Raw genomic sequence first — 22,074 nt, forward strand, 5'->3', positions numbered from 1 at the left:
AGGCCTCGCTAAGTTGCTGTTTGATATTGTTCTTGCTTCTTACCACATTGGTGGCATTGAATGTCCTTATTGATTTTTGTCTGATTGGTCCAACCCGGAACAGGATCAGCTTCATAAATGGGACATCTTGTGGGCTGAAATATGAGATTTGTTTTAACAAACCACTCCTAACCATCATCTCTTTAAGGGAAGCAAGGAAAGGCAATTGCTGAATTTCTTCTTGGCTTTCTCTCTGGTTATCCCTCTCACTCCTCCTACTTTTCCTTTTCTCTTTCAGGCTGCTTTCTCCTACTGCTTACAAAACAAACTAACAAATAAACAACAACAACAAAAACATAACAAAACAAAAAACCTCAAAACTAAACCAAAAACAACGAATGCCAAACAATACTCAAAGAACTATCAAATTATTCCCTGGGCTCCTGAATCAGATGGAGCTGAATCATTCTGGCTGCTAACTGAGTGAAGGGTGTTGGAAAAAGTGCCATTGTGTAAGTTAAGGAAAGGGTCAGAGAACCGAAAAGACTGCAGCTGTATGAAAGGGCTTCTGTGCTGGGATTCTCCCTTTAAGCTATCCAAAGGCACAAATCAAGAACCGCAACCTTGGAGATATGACAAATGAACACAATTCTGGTTTTTGGTTTTATTTTAAAGTGAAATTCCACTGTTTCCCAAGAATTTGCACTTGAAGCTTTACATATTTTTCATGTCAGCTCCCTTCCTTGCCACCTTTATTTTCCAGCCTGCCTCCCCTTAACAGCTGGACACATCACCGTTCCATTTTTCTATTGGTTGTGACTGAAGTAGCTTGAGGTCAATTATTTCCCCAGCAATTGACAAAGAATCTTGATGAAGAGGAAAGTGACATTGTCCCTTGAACAACACTGCTCCCTCCTCCCCCTGCCCTCCCGGCTGAGAGGAGAGAGCAGGGCGGACTTTCCTTTTGCAAGAAGCCCAGCAGGGCGGTGGCGGTGGGGTCTGTGGAAGTGCGTGGGTAACATATGGTAAGTGGAGAAAATATTTATATTCATGGTGAAAGAGCAGGAGAAGATCCAAAGAAGGTCATTCCACAGAGATTTCAAGCAAGAGACACTGACTTGATATTGTGTCTTTGACCTGGATACAACAGAGAATTAAAAGAAAGAGTTTTCTTTTGTTGCTTTCCTGCCACCGTTACTCCCAACAATCCGAATTATTGGCAATTTAAAAAAGAAAAGATTCCTCCCACTAAACTTGATAAAAGTATCACACTGGCCCTTGCCCGGCCCGGGCCAGGCTGCCACGCCTTCTCCCCTCCCCCTGCGCCTGGCCCCCAAATCCAGAATGCGGAGCCTGTGTCTGAGCCTGTGTCTTGGGCCTGCGGGCGGTGTTTGTTGTGACTGGGCGGCTAGGTGAGACGGAGCGCACGGGCAGAGTGGGCATTTGGGACGACTGGTTCTTGGGGGAGGATATAAATAATGAATCGGTGTTAGATTACTTTCTGATGAGACACATGAAACCTCCAGTGCTTTCAGCAGGCATTTTGCATCACGGTTTCCTAAGAAACGTAAAAGGCCCTCTTTCGGTCCCCCAGTGGCAAACTTCGTAGCTATCGCTCAGTACCACAATCAATTGCGTGCGGGGCTGCGGGACAGAGGCGTCCTCGCCTACCCTCGGACCGACCCACAAGCGGTGGGGTGGACAGACACGTGCGCGTCTGGTCGCCCGGACCAGCAGCTGCTTGCGTCCCCTCTCCCGCGCACGGTGGCAGCCCCGCACCAAGACCCGCTGAGGAAACGAAGGGTAGGGTCTTTTCCCATCTTGCCGTCGAAAGTTTACCCCGTTTCCCGGGTGTGCAGGAAGAGATGGCGCGAGGGTAGGAAGGTGTGAAACTGGGGTTCTGCCAGAGACCCACCGCGGCTCTATATTCACTCTCGTTTGAAAACTGCCAGCGTTCCACTCCCTCTGGATTCCAGTTCCCGAGGGGGAGGTAGTGAGATGGGATACAGGTGCGTCTGGGTCCTCCCTTGGGAGGGGTTCTCCCACTTTGGAACCCCTCGCGGAGCAGCCCATAACCGCGTGGCCTGCTGCACAGAGGCCATGCTTAATGGATTCTTGCAGATAAAAGGGCCTGGCTACCTTTCATTCCTATAATGGCCCCTAAGGCTAACGTCTTAAAGAGGAAACAAAGGGATTGTTTTACAGCACACAAGGCGGGTGGGGGGAGGAACAGGGAGAGGAGGAGGAGGAAGGGGCACTGGATACGCGGAGGGAGGGGGGTGGCCCCCCGCTTCTTAACCCTTCACCGCCTACGACCGCCCAGATCTCCCGAGCTCCGCACCCTCATCCAGGACCCGAAACAGCGGGGAGGAGGCGACAGTGCCTGGAGGGCCCCGCCGTGTGACTCGACCTCCAACTCCTCGCCTCCTTCCTCGTCTTTTTAAAGAACTTCTGAAAGGGAGAACGGAAAAGATCAAGGGACCCATATCTCGAGCTGCATTTCGAAAGTCAGTCCTAGAGGGGTCGTCTCTCGCGAGGCCCGGGTGCCCACACAGGATCGACGAGTGGCAGTGCCACCTGGGCTCGGACTCTGGGACTGCGGGAGGCGGGCGCGCCTGGGGCCAGGACCCCGGCGTGCGCTGAGGGCACCGGGTGAAGGCCGGGGAAAGTGGGGCAGCTCCGAAATGCGGCCTGCACGTCGCCCTGGGAGTCGTTCCCGGGCCCCTTTGAAGACACAGCCTTCAGGTGTGAGTCGAGTGTGCGCCGGCCAGGGGCGTCTCTTACAGGAAGTTTATATTTGCAAACTGGGCTGGTGTCGGGGCGGGGTAGGGGTGGGCGGCGGGAGAGAGAGAGACGCAGTGGCTTCTGCTTTCTGGCTTTTCTGTTCTGGCTCCAGGAAAAGATCAAAACAATAGTTAAATAGCAATTGAAGACAAATGATGTAAGAAATAAACAACTCGACAACAAAAATGCCCATAGGGATGGTTTTTTAAACCCTTTATTATGGAAATCAGAGCAGAGGCACAAAAGGAGAGAGAAAGGTATTGTGCAGTGGGTCTCAAATTTGAGCAAGCATCCGGACCGCTGAGCGAAATCCTCTGGAGGGCTTGTTAAAACACAGATTGCTGGGCCCTAGCCCTAGAGGTTTTGTTGTGTATTTTAAGTAGATCTGGGGTCAGCTCCCTCCTGAGAATTTGCAACTTGGTAGAGTCCCCAGGTGGTGCTGCTTCTGGTTTGGAAAGGGCAGTTTGCCATCCACTGGTCCAATAAATCTCCTCCTACCCTCTCCCACCTTCAATATGTACAACACCTCCCTACTCTGTTCCTTCTATCCCCCCGCCCCCACACACAGTTTGTTTGGTTTGCTGGAGAATTATAAAGCAATTCCCAGCCATCCTATCATTTCACCTATATAAGATGATTTTTGGTTTGGTGGTTACTTAAGCCGAGAAGACTGCAGGCTGGGGAGGTAGGAAGTTGAGGCTTCCTTGAGGTCATTTCACACTGGGGCAGGGTCTGGTACCTCTCTCTGGGAAAGCCATGCCCACATCTTGGTTCTGAGACCACTTAGACCAAAGGAAGTGATAATCAGGAGTTCCTTTCCAGCAAAGCTTGTCAGGTGCCCAAACACCAGCACTGGATCTGCTGGCAAGCTGGCCTGGCCTGGTCAGGGCACCACCTGGTCCCCATCTTTCATTTTCAGGTCATTATTCCCAATCTGTCATCATGTATTCCCATGACCATCATCTCCCCTGAGGTATTTTCCTAACAAGGCATCTTCCCCCAGTATGGAGTTCTGAGTGCCCGGGTATGGGGTGGTACCCACAACAGTGCAAGCCCATAGGATTCTTTGCATCAGTTAGGTCCAGGACTCACACTCCAAGGGGAGTTTCTCTGGGCTACTTGTCCGTCCTTATAATTCCTGATTGGAAAAAGGGACATTCCAGGCATAGCTTCTGGGAATGGCCATCTCTGACATCTGTCATAACCTCCCTTGATTGTTGGGCCCTAGCTCAGTCTGTCTATCTGTGTTGCTTCTGTTCCAGAGAGGCACCAAGCGCTCTCTTAGACTCCACCTGGCTAGTCCTAAGTGTGCAGTCTCTACCTAGTCTCCTTGCCTCTCCTTTGGGCCACTCCGAAACAAGCTTCCCTTCTTTCCCTCCCCTCCCCATCCTGGTTTAGGATACCATCTGCTCTTTCCACAACTTTCTCATCCCAGCCCCTCCCAGTCCTACCCCCACCTCAACCCTCAGAGGTCTCTTGGGTAGTTACAAAGTTTAGACTTTAAAAACAAACAAACAAGCAAACAAAACGTTTAGAGATGGGGTCTCACTGTGTCACCCAGACTGGAGTGCAGTGGTGCGAATTAGGCTCACTGAAGCCTCAACCTCCCAGACTCAAGCGATCCTCCCACCTCAGCCCCTCAAGTAGCTGGGACTACAGTCATGCGCCACATACACCGGTTAATTTTTGTATTTTTTTGTGTAGAGACAGGGTTTTGCCATGTTGCCCAGGCTGGTCTCGAACTCTTGAGCTCAGTCAGTCCGCCTGTTTTGGCCTCCAAAAGTGCTGGGATTACAGGCATGAGCCACTATGCCCTACCTAGACTCTTATATTGTTGTTCCCTTTCTTTTCCTGACTCTTCATGAAGCAAGCATAGTATATGAATTCTTCATTTTTCCATCTGCTGTTAAAGAAAGCCCCAGGGATGGAGTAGGTTCCTCCACCCCAGAGCTCTGTTCCTATTTTCATATTGCCTCATCTTCCTATGTTTTCCTTCCTTCACCAGCCTGGAATCAGCTGTCACTTTTGTATTTTCTCATGAGTCCTACCACTTGCCTTTGCTTTTCTAGCCTTTCTCAAAGAAATGCAAACAACTTGTGTTTGTTCCCCTTGGGTCCTATTGTACCTACTTTTGTTTGATGGTCTCTCTGTCTCCCATGATGCCAGTGAATGTAGCAGTTTCTCCACTTACACCAGTGCCTAGGGAAAATTTGGTATTGGCAAATTTGAGTTCTGCCTTTTTATAGCTTGCATTGCTGGATTCAACCTTAGGAGCCTCAGTTCCCCTATTTATTCACACGACACATCTGTATGAGCCTTTACTACATGCTAGGCGCTATTCCAGCTGCTGGGGATACAACACTGGGCAAAACAGACATCGTCCTGACTTCATGGAGCTTTTGGAATATGTAATTATAGACATTATATATTTTATCCTGGGAGACGGACAATAAGGGAAGTAAGATGGCGTATCAGAGAGTGATAAACTGCTGAGGTGATACACAGGGTCAGATGTGTTTACGCAGGGGTTGGTATGGACATTTTGTTTCTGTTTTTGTTTTGAAACAAGGTCTCACTCTGTCACTCAGGCTGTAGTGCAGTGGTGTGATCATAGTTCACTGCAGCCTCAACCTCCCAGGTACAAGTGATCCTACTTCCTCAGCCCTCTGAGTAGCTGGGACTACAGGCACATGAGACTGCGCCCAGCTATTAAATTTGTTGTTGTTGTTATTGTAAAGATGAGGTCTCTCTATTGCCCATGCTGGTCTTGAACTCCCGGGCTCAAGCAGTCCTCCTGCCCTGGCTCCCAAAGCGTTGGGATTACAGGCATGAGCCACCGCACTTGGCCAGTGTTGATATTTTAGATAGCATAACCAGGGCAAGCTTCCCTGAGAAGTTGACATTGGGCAAAGGCCTGATGGAAAGGAGCTCCTCTGTTGAATGTGGGTATTAATATTTCACACACTTATGAGTAAGTGGGAAGATGTGTGTGGAAAGCTGCACATAGAGATAGAGCCACTTGCCTTTGTCTTGTCAATGCCTTCTTCTGAAGTTGTGGTCGCTAAAATCGTCTCTGAACAAATAAAAGGTTAGCATTCCTCTGACGGCTTTGGCGGACGTTTTTCCTGTTACATACTTCCTTAGGTCAGCCCTGGCTTGTTGGAGAGTCTCAGTGGGAAGCCTGGCTCATTCTTCCCTAACTCTGCAAAAACATGATGTCATGGGGGAGGTAGGACAAAGTACCCATGGGCAGGGCTAGGCAGGGTGTCACTCTCTCCCTTACATTTTTGTGGCCTCAGTGACAGTGCAAAGGAAGTGATAATGCAGAGGCTGATTTTTAATGAGAGGAGGTAATGGTGGTCAGGGGAGAGTTCCCCATGAGAAAGAGGATGAATTATCTGGCTGAGGCAAATGCTGAAACTAGGTTGTAACCGCAGCAGCAGCAGCAGCAGCAGCAGCAGCAGCAGCCGGTTGTTACATTCATTACAGTTGCTGTGCCTTTCAGCAATCGTCCTAGCTGCTCTTGCTGGTTGTTTAGTAGACCAGAAATCCTCAGGGGTGTTCATGCCCCATCCTGTTGGTCATGCAGCAGGTGCTTCTCAGCATGCTGTGGTCCAGTGCTTCTCTGTACTGCCCACCTTTTGGAGGTCATCCCTGGTGCTGGGCTGTAGCTAAAATGAGCAGCCAGGGCCACGCTCCTTTCAGCCTCCATGCTTTCCTCAGAATGATATAGGGAAGGTGCATTGTTTACCTTCTCAATTCTTGGGGGTTCCTGGCTATACCAACTCCAAATTGAAGAGCCTTGTGACATGTTTCCCTAAAGTAAGACTGCCTGGCTCCCTCTGTTCTCTTTGTCCCTGTTGAAAGCTGTATTGGTCATGACACAGATGAGTCTCTGTGCAGCTGCCACTCTCTATACCCAGGTCTCTGCCGGGGAAGCTAGTGATTTGAATCCGAAAGCAAACCTTAGTGCTGCTGGGAAGCCCCCCTCCCCATTCCTGGAAGGTAAAGGGGCTGCTCTGGCTACTGCTGGTGAGTCCCTGGAACATTTGTCATCTTAGGGCTGTAGAAATGAGCCATCTGATCCCTGGAGATGCTTACACCCTTCCTGAAGAAAGTGTGAGGGGTGTTTCTGGTCTCTGTTTTGGAGAAGTAGATAGACTGTTGGCCAGACCTTCTCAGAGAGAATTCAAGAGGCAGGCTGGGCTGGAAGGACACAGTCCACTTAACCCCTTGTCCCTGGCTCCTCTCAAAGTATCTAGTGAGTGTGGCTGGCTGGCAGGAAGGGAGAAGCAGCTGAAGGCAGAGGATGTGGTTACTTTGCAAGACCCTAGTTCTGTTACAGGATCAAAAAAAATTGTTACAAAACACATTTATGTTACAATTTAATAGGTGTGTACCTAGTAAAACAGCTCAGCTTGTGTGTGTGTGTGTAGGTGTGTGCCTTGGTATTATATGGAAGGTCTTGGTCACAAGACACTTCTGTGGTCAATGACTGTTAGTGTGATTGGTATAGTTTACCCAGAAAGAAAATCATGGTCGGGCGCGGTGGCTCAAGCCTGTAATCCCAGCACTTTGGGAGGCCAACACGGGCGGATCACGAGGTCAGGAGATCGAGACCATCCTGGCTAACACGGTGAAACCCCGTCTCTACTAAAAAAAAAATACAAAAACCTAGCTGGGCAAGGTGGCGGGCACCTGTAGTCCCAGCTACTTGGGAGGCTGAGGCAGGAGAATGGCGTAAACCCGGGAGGCGGAGCTTGCAGTGAGCTGAGATCCGGCCACTGCACTCCAGCCTGGGCGACAAAGCGAGACTCTGTCTCAACAACAACAACAACAAAAAAAAAAAAAAAAAAAAAAAAAAAAAAAAAAAAAGAAAGACAATCATATCTCACTGGGTTGGTTTGCTGGGGCTGCCATAACAAAGTAGCGGAGACTAGGTGGCTTAAACAACAGAAAGTTTTTTTCTCACAGTGCTGGAGGCTGGAAGTCAGAGATCAAGGCGTTAGCATAGTTGGCTTCTCCAGGGCCTCTCTCCTTGGCTTGTACATGACTGTCTTCTCCCTGTGTCCTTACATGGTCTTCCTTTGTACACATCTGTCTGTGTCCCAATCTCCTCTTTCCTTAGGGACATCAACCACATTGGATTACTGCCTACTATAGTGGCCCTATTAATACGATTAACTTAGTCACCTCTTTTAAAAACTTTATCACCAAATGCAGTCACATTTTGAAGTACTGGGGTCAGGACATTAACATATAAATTTTGGGGGGACACAATTCGACCCATACCAGACACATCAAGAGTCACCATAGTGCAGAATAGGTCCTTGGAGTTTAGAAGGTACAGAGGCTTAACCATGAAAAAAACCAAAATGTATTAATAATTTTTTTGTTTGTTTTTTTTCTGAAAAGAAGAAATGCTTCACCCTGGGAGGTTGAGGCTGCAGTGAGCCAGGATTACGTCACTTCACTCTAGCCTGGGTTATATGGCGAGACCCTGTCTTAGAAAAAAAAAAAGAAAGAAAAAACAGAGAAACATTTTAGTGTTTTTCAGAACCAGTTATGCTTTGTTTATCCTGCAGAATAAAGACAGGTAAATATAAAACTAAAGTATTTATGTTAGGGTGGTAGAATTAGGGTCATTAAATTTGTTTCTATTTTATTAATTTTACTGGTATGTGTTACATCACCCTTATTATTAAATTTTGTCAATGCAGAGTAACTAGAGGCATTGCACATTAGAAACTACTTATTTCTACCTCTTCATTTTAGCGTAAGAAGTTGAGACACAGAAAGACAGAGTGAGCTGCCAAGGCCATGACCAGGCCCCAACCCCTGGCCCCCATCTGCCCACACTGGGCAGGTGAAACCCCCTGACTGCATGGATGTAGCTGGGTTGGTTCTTAGACTCACACAGGCTGACGGAAATAGACTGGAGTTATTACATGAGATGATCGTCCTCTGATCCGGAGTTGGGACTTTTGCTACTGTTTCAGAGAATACTTTCCTTTGTTTGTTTTTCTGATAAATCTTGAAACCAGTGCAGACTCTTCCGCAGCCTCCACAATACCCAGGTGAGACATGCATTGTCTCATCTCCCTTCTCATCTCTGCCCACAACGCCCACACAAACAAGAGTTGAGACGGGGTGAGTACTAGAGTCCTTCCTGATTCTCTGAACATAGTAGTTTATTCCTTTCTTTGTAAAAACAATGTGAAAGCACCAGATCTGTGTGCTGCTTGTTTCAACAGGAGGCAGGTGTGGCGTGAGCTGGTCCTTCATGGCTTCCCACTGTTCCACCACAGCCCTCCTGGGAAACACTTCCTGCAACACAGGAACTGCCCGTCAACACACATTTATCATGAGCAGCACCACACTCTCTATTCAGAGTCTGATGGGAATTAACATCTTAGGTTGCGTGAATGTCTCCTGAAGGCCAACTGGTGACTTCCTAAGTCAACTGCTTCCTTATTGCAATTACCATTAGGATGCACAGATGTTTGTTTATAGGTCTGAGGAAGGATACAGTATTGTTTGATATGTGGAAGGGCTAGTGTGTGTGTGTTTTTAAAGTCATTCCCCTGAGTCCTGAGCTAGATGGTTTATTTCTCAATGACATGGAATCCCTCAGCCGTTCCTTGCTGTCAAGACCAAACTTGCCATCTGCTCAGAGACACTCTGGGTCTGTGCCCAGGATTGTCTAGCAGAACTCACGTCTTCTGCCTTTTCTGTTTCTTCCCTCTTCTCGGAATATGCAACTTTCCCCCTCTTGCCCTTACCTGCTTCTCCAGAACATACTCCAAGAACATAATTCCTTATTTCTACCTTTATGCAAGTCTCAAAGTTTTTCTTTTTTTTTTAATTTGGGATAGCACAATTCGTCCCAAATCACTTTTCGGGAGCAATTTTTAAAAATTGTGGTAAAATGTACATAACAAAAAAGTCACTATTTTAACTGTTTTTTTCTTTCATTTTAGGTTCATAAGGTACATGTGCAGGTTTGTTATGTGGGTAAATTACCAGGCTTGGTGTACGAATGATCCCACCACCAAGGTAGTGAGCATAGTACCGAGTACGTTGCCTTCCCACACACACACTCTGTCACTTGCCAGCCTCAAGAAGTCCTCCGTGTCTATTGTTTCCATCTTTGTGTCCATAAAACCTAGTTTTCTTTTGCTAATTTTTAAAATCGAATTTTCATTCATTCATTCATTCATTCATTCATATTTTTTAAACTTTTATTTTAGGTTCAGGGGTACATGTGCAGGTTTGTTACACAGGTACATCGTGTGTCGCAGGGATTTGTGTGCAGATTATTTCATCACCCAGCATAGTACATGATAGGTAGTTTTTCAGTCCTCACCCTCCTCCCACCCTTTACCATCAAGTAGGCCCTGGTGTCTGCTGTTCCCTTTTTTGTGTCCATGTGGACTCAATATTTAGCTCCCACTTACAAGTGAGAACATGCAGGAAAAAATTGAATCCCTGAACAGGCCAATAATGTGTTCTGAAATTGAATCAGTAATAAAAAGCCTACCAGGCCAGGCACAGTGGCTCATGCCTGTAATCCCAACACTATGGGAGGCCGAGGCAGGTGGATCACCTAAGGTTGGGAGTTCAAGGCCAGCCTGGCCAACATGGTGAAACTCTGTCTCTACTAAAAATACAAAAATTAGCCAGGCATGGTGGTACATGTCTTTATTCCCAGCTACTCAGGAGGCTGAGGCGGGGGAATTGCTTGAACCTGGGAGGCGGAGGTTGCAGTGAGCTAAGATCGTGCCACTATTGTGCCACTACACTCCAGCCTGGGTGACAGGGTGAGGCTCTGTCTTAAAAAAAAAAAAAAAAAAAAAAAAAAAAGACCTACCAATCTGAAAAAGCCCAGGACCAGATGGATTCCTAACATTCTACCAAATGTATAAAGAAGAGCTGGTACCATTCCTACTCAAATGATTCTAAAAAATTGAGAAGGAGGGACTCCTCCCCAACTCATTCTATGAAGCCAACATCATCCTGATACCAAAACCTGACAGAGACACGACACAAAAAGAAAACTTCAGGCCAATATCCTTGATAAACAAAGATGCAAAACTCCTCAACAAAATACTAGCAAACCAAATACAGCAGCACATCGAAAGGCTAATCTACCATGATCAAGTAGGCTTCATCCCTGGGACGCAGAGTTGGTTCAACACACACATGTCAATACATGTGATTCATCACATAAACAGAACTAAAAACAAAAGCCACATGATCATCTCAATAGATGCAGAAAAGGCTTTTGATAAAATTCAACTTCCCTTCATGTTAAAAACTCTCAACAAACTAAGCATTGAAGGAATATATCTCAAAATAAGAGCCGTCTGTGACAAACCCACAGCCAACATCATACTGGATGGGCAAAACCTGGAAGCTTTATCCTTCAGAATCAGAACAAGACAAGGATGCCCACTCTCACCACTCTTTTTTTTTTTATTGACACAGGGTCTTGCTCTGTCACCCAGGCTGGAGTGCAATGGTGTGATCACGGCTCATTGCAACCTCGATCCCTTGGGCTCAAGCCACCCTCCCACTTCAGCCTCCTGAGCAGCTGGAACTACAGGTATTACACCACCACGCCTGGCTAATTTTAAAATTTTTTGGTAGAGATGAGGTTTCACTATGTTGCCCAGTCTGGCCTTGAACTCCTGTGCTCAGGTGGTCCTCACACCTCAGCCTCCCAAACTGCTAGGATTACTGGTGTGAGCCACCAGGCCTGGCCCATTTTAGCCAGTTTTAAGTGTACATTTCAGTAGCATTAGGGACTTTCACAGTATTGTGCAACCATCCATTTCCACACATTTTCCATTATCCCAAATGGAAACTCTGCATGTTAGACATGAACTCCTCATTCTCCTGTCCCCAGTCCTTAGGAGCTTCTATTCTACTATCTGTATGTATGACTTTGCTTAGTCTAGTTGGCTTATATAAATGGAATCATAAACATTTGTCCTTTTGTGACTGGCTTATTTCACTTAGCATAATGCTTTTAAGGTTTGTCCATATTATATCATGTGTCAGAATTTCATTCCTTTTTAAGGTTGAATAACATTCCATTGTATTTCTATACATTTACGCATTCATCTGTTGATGGGCATTTCTATCAATGATATTGTTTCTATCTTTTGGCTATGTACAGTGCTGCCATTAATATTAGTATACAAGTATCTGTTTGAGTCCTTGCATTTAATTCTTTGGGGTATATACTTAGAGGTTGAAATGCTGGATCATATGGTAATTCCATGTTTAACTTTTTGAAGTCCTTACAAAACCAGATTAGAATTAAACACCTCATCATAGTGCATGGTCACCAGTCATAGGGGCATTGTGTACTTATTTGTGAAAGCAGGACCATTTCCGCTTAGAGATAGGACATCAGAGGTCATCAGGTTCAGTTACCTCTCCTGTTGGGGCTGAATAGGACAAGGGTTAGGTACCCCTTGGTGCCGGAAAGGCAGGGCTGAATTCCAGCTCCCTTGCTTCTAATCTGTAATCTTGGATGAGTTACCTAAACACTCTAAGCAACCATTTCCAACAAGAACAATGACATCTACGTTTAAAAGCTATCACGACAATTAAATAAGAAAATGTGGTAAAATGCTTGACACAGTTCCTGTTACAGGGAGATCCTCAATAAGTGGTAGCCATTGTTGTTTTTGTGACCACATTTGTAGATGAGGATGCCGAGGCCCAGAAAATATAACAGTCCTATGGTTGCTTCATCCCATAGCTGGTTTTGAAATTTTGATATACATTACCGCGATATATAGTTTAAGGTCTAATCCTCCTGTGAATCTTGTTCATCTCCTCTCTGCTTTTCATGGTGGTTGGTGGTTCAATAATTGGTTGATGATACTGATCCAGCTAAAATATTTCAGGAGGCAGCATGACTTTGCACTATCCCACTTGCTACTTATTAACCATGTGGCCTTCAGCGGGTCACTACATCTGTCTAATCCTTGTGTTCTGCCATAATAGAGGATATCGTATCAAATGCATGGAGCTGTGAGTGAAGTTAGGAAAAACAAAAAGTCCCTGTACCAAAGCATTTGCTGAAGGACAATTTCCATAGTCCATCAAAAGAAAGACATTAATTGTAAGATGGGCCAACTTGTTATTACACAAAGCTGAGGTGCCGTGGACTGTAAAATGGATCTCCATATCCGAGATGTTAAAAGGTGAAGAATACATGTGCCTTAGAACTGATGAAACGTGGTAACTACCATTTGGTGACTTCCTAAGGAAAAGGCCATACAGGGAAAAACAGAAGCTTGGAAACTGCCTCACCTTTTGGAAAAGGAGCAAAAGAACTGGAGCAGTTCTGCTTTTCCTGTGATTAAATTGGGACCATATCTGGGTTAGCACTTTTATGTACTCCTATCCAAAGAATTCAAGGGGGAAAAACTCTTGGAAATGCAAACTCAGCCTGGCACACAGAAAGGAAGATGGAATATTTTGGGGGAAAAAAAGTTCTGTTATCTTTTTGCTTACCTTGCAGAATGCAAGCAGTGTCATTCTCCCAGCAGTCTTGGCCGGTGGCTGATGAACTGAGCTGGGGGTGGGGGAGTCCCCTTCAGTCTCTCTAGGTTAGCTAAGGTCCCACTACCCCCACTCTTTTAATCCAGAGTATCTTACACGATCAATCCATCTGATGGTGTCAATTGTAAGAAGGTGACTAATTTCTGAACCTCTGAAACACCGACTTGTTGGGTTTTGATGCAACTTTACAGGTGACCTTAGTAATGGCCTTGCCTACAAATCACTCACCTTCCCATAGCTGGTGGTAGCTCAGGGGGTAGTAGAATCTAGGACTTTCTAATCCCTCCCCAGCATGCACATTGTCTCTCATAATTTTACAAATGAGGTTAACTATCTTGTGAGAATTTGAAGAGGGTTGCTAGTAATGTTCCCCAGATTGCTTGGACTCTCAACTGACTAGATTAACAAAGGTTCTCCTTCCTTTGGTAGAGTTCATCTCTGACAGCTGCAACCTATTCGAAGTTCTATTGTTAACAGTCTGTACTTCACCTATTCTCTTCACTCCTCAAACTTTTCACTGGCAGTGAGCAAACACTGAGCATTTGCTATGTTTCAGGCACAGCTGGAAAAACTTTTATATTTGGAAAGGCCCTATAACATTCCCATTTCGTAGACATTGATCAAGCACTGCAGAAACTTGTCCACTGTTATGCAGCAAATTTGAGCTCTGACTCCAGAGACTAACTTTGCAATCCAGAGTTTCAGTGCCTCCCTTGATTGACCTAGGACATCCTCCCCAGAACAAACAGAAGCCTGCAGATGAGAACACACTCAATTTCCCTCCACTAAACTTACAAACCTACCTACATCTGCACCCCGTCTTCTTTCTCTGCACTCCTTGCCTGCCTTCTCAGGGACCTCACTTCATGACCATACTTTTTCTCCTATAATTTCAACCTTTTGTTATCTACTAACTCCTTTCCTAAGTTAAGTATCTCTCATATTGAAAAGGAAATGCAATGCCCCACCAAAACCCTTGTGCCTACCTCCCCATATGTGTCTTCTAGGCTTACCGAATGGGTTGTGTCAGTTCCTGCATTTGTCTTCCCACCTTGCATCACCACTCCTCAGCAATCTGGCTCCACCACTGCTACCCCTTTAAATCTTGTCTTTCCAAGGTCACAGTAGCCTCCTTGCTGCTAGATGTAGTGAATGCACCTGAGTCCTTATCTCCTTGGTCTAACTGAGCATCTGACAGCATTCCCACTCCTTTCTTATAGAAAACTTCTTTTGGCTTCTCTGAGGCTTCTCCAAAGTCAGCATTGTTTTGGGCTACTGTCAGAGGCATTTGAACCAGAGTGACTCCATCCTGTACAGGGGCTGGGTAAAATGAGGCTGAGACTACTGGGCTGCATTCCCAGGAGGTTAGGCCTTCTAAGTCAGAGGATGAGCCAGGAGCTCAGCACAAGATACAGGTCACAAAGACCTTGCTGATAAAATAGATTGTGGTAAAGAAGCCAGCCAAAAGCCATCAAAACCAAGATGGTGAAAAAAGTGACCTGTGGTGGTCCTCATTGCTCATTATATGCTAATTACAATACATTAACATGCCAAAAAACACTTTCACCAGTGCCATGACAGTTTACAAATGCCATGGCGACATCAGGAAGTTACCCTATGTGGTCTAAAAAGGGCAGGAACCCTCAGTTGTGGGAGTTGCCCATGCCTTTTCAAGAAAACTCATGAATAATGCACCCCTGGTTTAGCATATAACCAGGAAATAACTATAAGTATGCTCAGTTGAGCAGCCCAGGCCACTGCTTTGCCTACGAAGTAGCCATTCTTTTTCATTCCTTTACTTTCTTAATAAACTTGCTTTCACTTTACTCTATGGACTTGCCTTGAATTCCTTCTCGCATGAGATCCAAGAACCCTCTCTTGGGGTCTGGATTAGGACCTCTTTCCAGTACACTATGGTGATGGTTAGTTTTATGTGTCAGCCTGACTGGGCCATGGGGTGCCCAGACATTTGGTTAAACATTATTTCTGGGTGTGTCTGTGAGGGTGTTTCCAGGTGAGAGTAGCATTGGAATCAGTGGACTGAGTAAAGCAGGTTGTCCTCCCCAGTGTGGGTGAGGCTCCTCCAATGCATTGAGGGCCTTCACAGAATAAAAGGCCGAGTAAGGGAGAATTCACTCTCTGTGTCTTCAAGCTGGGACATCTGTCTTCTGTCTTCAGACTCGGACCTTGTCTGGAATTACAACATTGGCTCTGTCAGGTCTCCAGCTTGCCGACTACAGATCTTGGACTTTTCAGCTTCCATAATCACATGAGCCCATTCCTTACAGTAAACCTCTCTTTCTCTATATATCTGTATATCTATATCTACGTCTGTATCTATCCTATTGTTTCTTTTTCTCTGAGAACCCAATCTAATACAGCTACTTATCTTCTGATCCTCCTCCTTTAGAAAATGAGCCCCTTTTCCTTTTGGAAACTTCCCCTGCCTTACTGGTGGGACTGTCCATGAAAGCACTGATCTCCCTCACCAGTCCACCACTTGCCCTGGACTGGCTCAAATGCGTGGTTAGGGAGGAATGCTTGTTTCTTTCTCTTTGTTTCTTGCTAATTGTTTCCATGTGGAGGGATTTCACTAGAGCGCTGGTTTCCAAAGCATGGCCCCTGCACCAGTGGTGTCAGCATTCCTTGGGAATGTGCTAGAAATGAATGTTCTCAGGCCTCACCCAAACTCACTGATCAGAATGATTCCCAAACAGGCTCAGCAATCTGTTTTATCAAGCTCTTCAGGTGACTCTGATGCACATTAAAGTTTGAGAACCAATGCACTACCATAACAGTCCTATTTTGTTTTTGTTTGTTTTAGGTTTATTGAAGTTTAACTTATAAATTGTAATATTCACCCTTTTAAGATAGACAATTCTATAAATTTTAACAAATGCATACAGTCATGTAATTGCTATTATTAATGAGCCATCTAATACTTCTATCACCCAGGAAGGTCCCTTCATCCCCCCTTGTATTTAATCTTTCTGTCTACTGTCAGCCCCTGGCAAAGAATTATCTGAGTTTTGTTCCTATAATTTTGCCATTTCCAGAATGTCATACAGATGCCATCATCCAGCATATAGCCCTTTGAGACTAGCTTCTTTCACTTATCACCATACTTTTGCAATTCATCTACGTTATTGCGTGTATCTGTAATGTTTTCTTTTTATTGCCAAGTAGTATTCCATTGTGTGGATACTAGAGTTTGTTTAATCATTCACCTGTTGATGGGATATTGGATGGTTTTCAGTTTTTGGTGACTATGAATACAACTTTTATAAACGTTCACTTACAGATCTTTGTGTGAACATAGATTTTCATTGCTTTTGGGTAAATACTTAGGAATGGGATTGCTGGGTTATACGGTAAAGTACATTTATCTTCATAAGAAGAGTCTTTCAATGTGACTTTACTATTTTGTGTTGTTATCAGCAATGGATAAGACTTCCAGTTGCTCCATGTCCTCATCAGCACTTCGTATTGTCAGGTTTTAAAATTTAAGCCATTCTAATGAGAGCATATCTGGGATTCCCCCGCCTCCATTATTCCCTAGGGGATGGTGGGGAGCATGTGGGAAGGAGGGTAAAGAGGTAGATAAATTCAGGAGGAGGCACGTGTGGCTCAGCTTCATTCTCCCACTCTTCTGCCTGAAGAGAAGGTGCATTATGATGAGAAAATACATTAGGATGCCATGTGGCTGGCTTACCTGGGTAGCCTGTGTTCCCAGGCTGTGCCCCTGCTGGCAGTTGTCCCGTGTGGCCTGTGACTTGGGTAACTTTTATTCTTAACATGTAAGTCATGTCTCCACTATAACTCCCCTCCCCATCACCTTTAAATCTGACATGTGGACTCTGTGGACTCTGCCTGCCTTCTACACTTATCTCTCAATTGATTCTAAAATTAGGGTGGGAGAGAGTTGTCCCAGAGTTTTCAGGCTGCTATAACAGAGTACTATAGATTGGGTGACTTATAAACAATATAAATTTGTTTCACACAGTCTGGAGGCTGGGACAATCAAGACCAAGGTGCTGGCAGATGTGGCATCTGGCAATGGCCCACTTCCTGGTTCATAAACAGTATTTCTAACTGTGTTCTCATATGGAAGAAGGGCCAGTGTGGCTCTTTGGAGTCTCTTTTATAAGGGCACTAATCTCATTCATAAGGGCTCCACCCTTGTGACCTAATCACCTCCCAAAGGCCCTACCTCCCAATACCATCGTATTAGAGATTACATTTCAAGATATGAATTTGGAGGACACACAAACAAAAGGAACACATCTCCCTGGCCCCTAGGATTGGTGTAAGGCAAGCAAGCAACAAGCAAGGCTTCTTCCTTGAAGATAGTATCAGGCTGGATGTGCCAGGAGTTGTCTTTGTCAACAGAGCTTGTCTGAGAATAAAGGCAACACTAGGAAAGCTGATCTGAGAAATGGAGAGAGGCAGGGGTGAAGATGGCAAGAGCAGGGGAAAGGATGGCATTGCACCAGTTTCCCCAAGTGTGCCTGAAACATTATATGTTGTATGTTCCACCCCTCATCTTTTTAGTTATGGTGAACCAGTAAATTCCCTCTTATGGTTAAGTCAGTTTGCACTGGGCTTCTGCTCCTATAACAGAAGGAATCAATTTTGCTTAAGTAGGTAAGAATGTGGGCTTTAAGGCAGCCACCTGAGTTGCCATTTACTAGCTGCCTGACCTCAGGTAAGTTACTTATCCTCCCTGCACCTCAGTTGCCTTACCTGTAATGGAAGGATACTAACATAATAGTACTTACCTCAGAGGGGGTTGTAATGATTAAATGAGTTAACATCTCTTGTCCATTTAGAACAGTACTTGGTACATGGAACATTTTAAGTAAATGTTGGCTATTATGAATATGACTGTATTTCTAGTTTTCCTCCTGTTTCTCTGGGCATTCTTTCTCAGAATCTTTTGAGGCTTCTTATCTACTCATGTTGGTGAGCCCTCTAGTTTCTGTCCTAGACCTTCTCCTTGTCACTGCATGCTCTCCCATGACTTTGGCTACTATCCTTGTGCTAATAATTGCCAATAAACTCCAAAATTGACCTCTGTCTTGAGGTCCAGACCCAATATCCAATTGCTTGTTGGCTGTCTCCAATTAGATGCTGTATTATTTTAGACCAACACATATCTATTATCTTATGGTGTCCATGGGCCAGGAGTCCAGACATGGCTTGACTGGATCCTCTGCCCCTTCTCACAAGGCTGCAGTTGAGGTGTCAGTTGGGCTGTGTGCTCATCTGGAAGCTTGACTGGGGAAGAATCTGCTTCCAAGCTCATTCAGGTTGTTGGCAGAATTAATTTCCTTGTGCCTATATGACCAAGGATCCCAGACTTTTGCTGGCTGTCAACTGGTGCCATCTTTGGGTTCTGGAGGGTACTCACAGCCCCTTGCCCCGTGGCCTTTTCCAATACAGCTTTTGCTTCATAAATTTCTCAGTAGAGCCTCTAGTTTCAGCAGGCTAAGAAAAAGTCTTACATAACTTAATATAATTATAGGAGTTACATTCTATTGATTATAAAGAAATCATAAGTCCTGCCTACACTCAAGGAAAAGGGATTATCCAAGGAGGTGAACACCAGGAGGATGGACCATGGGGCCACCCAAGAGTCTGAGTGACACAGATGTCCATCATCAATACCCCCCAAGTGGCACTCATCACCTCCTGACCACTCTGCTCTTCTTCCATGAGTCCCTGCAGGAGGGAATGGTATCACCATTCAAACCAAACCCTGATTCCTTTGTTTTTCTTTTCTTTCTTTTTTTTTTTTTGAGACAGTCTTACTCTGTCATCCAGACTGTGATCTCGGCTCACTGCAACCTCCATCTCCTGGATTCAAGTGATTCTCCTGCCTCAGCCTCCCAAGTAGCTGGGATTACAGGCATGTGCCACCATGCCCCACTAGTTTTTGTATTTTTAGTACAGACAGGGTTTCACCATGTTGGCCTGGCTGGTCTCAAACTACTGACCTCAGGTGATCCACCCGCCTTGGCCTCCTAAATTGCTGGGATTATAGGTGTGAGCCATCGTGCCCAGCTTCCGATTCCTTCTTCTAGCCAGCCCTTCATACAATTAACCATCAAACCCTGATGATTTGCCACCTAAATGCTTCTTGATTCCTTCATTCTCTCCACTGTGGTTACTACAGCAGCCACCCACTTGCCTTCATTCTTTTCTTCCGACAGCAGCCAGGGACATCTTGCTGAAATGCAATTCTGAGTACATCGTACCCTTGCATTCTACTTAAAGTTCTCTAATAACTTTCCGTTGATCTTGGGGTGTGGCTCAAATTCCTTAACGTGGCCCATGAGATCCTTTGTCATGGGGTTTCCCTCTCCTCACCAGCCTCTCTCATGCTGGCCTTTACATGTTCTGTCCCTTCTGCCTAGAACACTCTTTCCCTCCCTTTGCTTGTTGTTTGCTTCCCTTTCCTTGTGTTTCCCTGAGTTCTGTGAGCTGCCCCCACCCATGAGTCAGGCCTCAGCTTCCATGCTGCTTCCTTCAGGAGGCCCTTCCTGACTGCACACCTACATTACCCACCCCCGGCCCCCACGCTCAGCACCCTGGACTTCCATGTTCCCCACACTCAGCACACAGTGGATCACCTCTTGTTCACTTGTCCTTATTCTCCTCTAAACCGTAAGCTTTGTGAGGGTGGGGGACATCCCCTGTGGCTAGTCCCATGCTTTCAAAACTGTAAGTCTGCAAATAATTGTCAAGTGAAGAAAATGACAGATGAAGCCTTGGATCTCAGCCCACCTTTAAAAATATTTCCACCCTTGCCTTGCAGCAACATCCAGGGTTCACTCTTGATGAGCTCTGTTCCAGTTGGCAGATCTTTTTAAGTAGAAAGTAATATATTAATAGAGGCACCTTTGTTTTGGGTAATATTTCCTTCCTATTATGGCCAGTCCAGGCTCAAGACCTTTACTTGCTACTGATATACTCCAGCGACATGAGAGCAAGGACATCATCTATCTCCTCCTTATGCAGCGTTTGTCCTTCTGCTGTGTAATTGGAATTTTGTAAAAATAGCTGACCAACTGCAGTACATATAGTTCTATAAACTTGCTGGGAACAGTCCCCTCTGTCCACCCTATGGAGGGGCCCACAGCTGCTCCCCGGACATTCCAAGAGATGCTCTCATCCACTGAGAACAGAGGGAGCATTTGTTTCCTCAGCCCACTTTGGAGGGACAGCTGAGGCTTGGCCTCATCCAGCCAGGTCGGCCTGCCCTGGGCTTCGGGTCTAGTTTCACGAAACAAGCAATTGAGCTTAATTGACAGGTGTGAAGTGTGTCCTCTCTAACCCATCTCGACTTACTTCTGCCTGTAGGGGTGAGGCAAACTCACTTGGGAGCCCAATTAGCATGTCATGTTGGGGAGTGAGTGTATGTGTGTGTGTGTGTATATGTGTGTGTGTCTGTGTGTGTGTGTGTGAAAGAGAGAGAGAGAAAGGGAGAGAGAAAAAAGGGAGAGAAAAACCTCAGATGCAGAAAAACAGAGAAAGAGAGATGGAGTGAGAGACTCAGAGAGAAAGGCGGAGGTAGAGAAACAGAAGGAAACAAAGAGAGAAGCAGAGAGCTGGGAGTAGAGAGATAGACAGTTAAGGGGGCTTTGGAGCTGGTGCAGACAGGCACCGCTGGTGGCCTTTTAACTGGGTTAAGTGCACACAGATGGAAAATGAGATAGTGTAGAATGTCAGTCCCATCTGGAGGACCATGTGTGAAATAATGACAAAATGAGCATCTATATGGTCGTTAGTGTATTCCTAATGGGCCAAGAGTGAATTCTGAGAGGGAGTTGGCCTGGGGTGGGATTAGACTGGGAGATGTGTGTCCATGGCAGGAAACATTACCGTCCATCCCGGTCAGCTCTCGTGCGCACGTGTGAGGCTGAGTAGGTGAGACCACCAAATCATCGTACTGGGGCCAGGATGGCCTCAGATGTGAGAGCCAGTTCTGCATGGAGTGAAATCATTCTCTGGAATGTTTAGGGGTGATGCTAGCATACAGAGAGTCTGGATACCCAAACAGGCAAAGACAAAGTTTTTTTTGAGAGTTCATTGGCTTCAGAACCCTCTCTAAGAGAGGCAAGGCTCCAAGTGTGCATAAAGCATGCACTATTCTGTGCACTTTTCATTTTTTTCTTCTTTTTTTGAGACAGAGTCTTGCTCTGTCATGTAGGCTGGAGTGCAGTGGTGCGGAATTTGTTCACTACAACCTCTGGTTCCAGGGTTCAAGCAATTCTCCTGCCTCAGCCTCCCAAGTAGCTGGGATTACAGGTGTGTGCCATCATACCCAGCTAATTTTTGTATTTTCATTAGTGGGGGATTTTGACATGTTGGCCAGGCTGATCTCGAACTCCTGACCTCAAATGATCTGCCGTCTTGGCCTCCCAAAGTGCTGGGATTGTAGGCGTTAGCCACTGTGCCTGACCACTGTGAGCTTTTCATATATTGTCAGTTAGTGCTCACAAAATCCTTATGTGGTAGATACTATTATTGCCTCCACAGGGGAAGCTATGGGCTAGAGAAATTAACCAGCTTGCACAATGCCCCTCTGCTAGTAAGTAGTAGAGCTGGACTTTGAAGCTGGGAAATCTGGGTCCCGAATCAGTGCTCTTCCCACTTTGCTATACTATGCACTGAGATTCAGCTCTCAAACTAAATCCAGTTTTTTGTTCAGTAGTCTTTCCAGAGAGG

The sequence above is a fragment of the Rhinopithecus bieti genome, unplaced genomic scaffold, assembly GCF_001698545.2.
Source record: "Rhinopithecus bieti isolate Rb0 unplaced genomic scaffold, ASM169854v2 scaffold_21726, whole genome shotgun sequence".
NCBI classification, from domain to species: domain Eukaryota; kingdom Metazoa; phylum Chordata; class Mammalia; order Primates; family Cercopithecidae; genus Rhinopithecus; species Rhinopithecus bieti.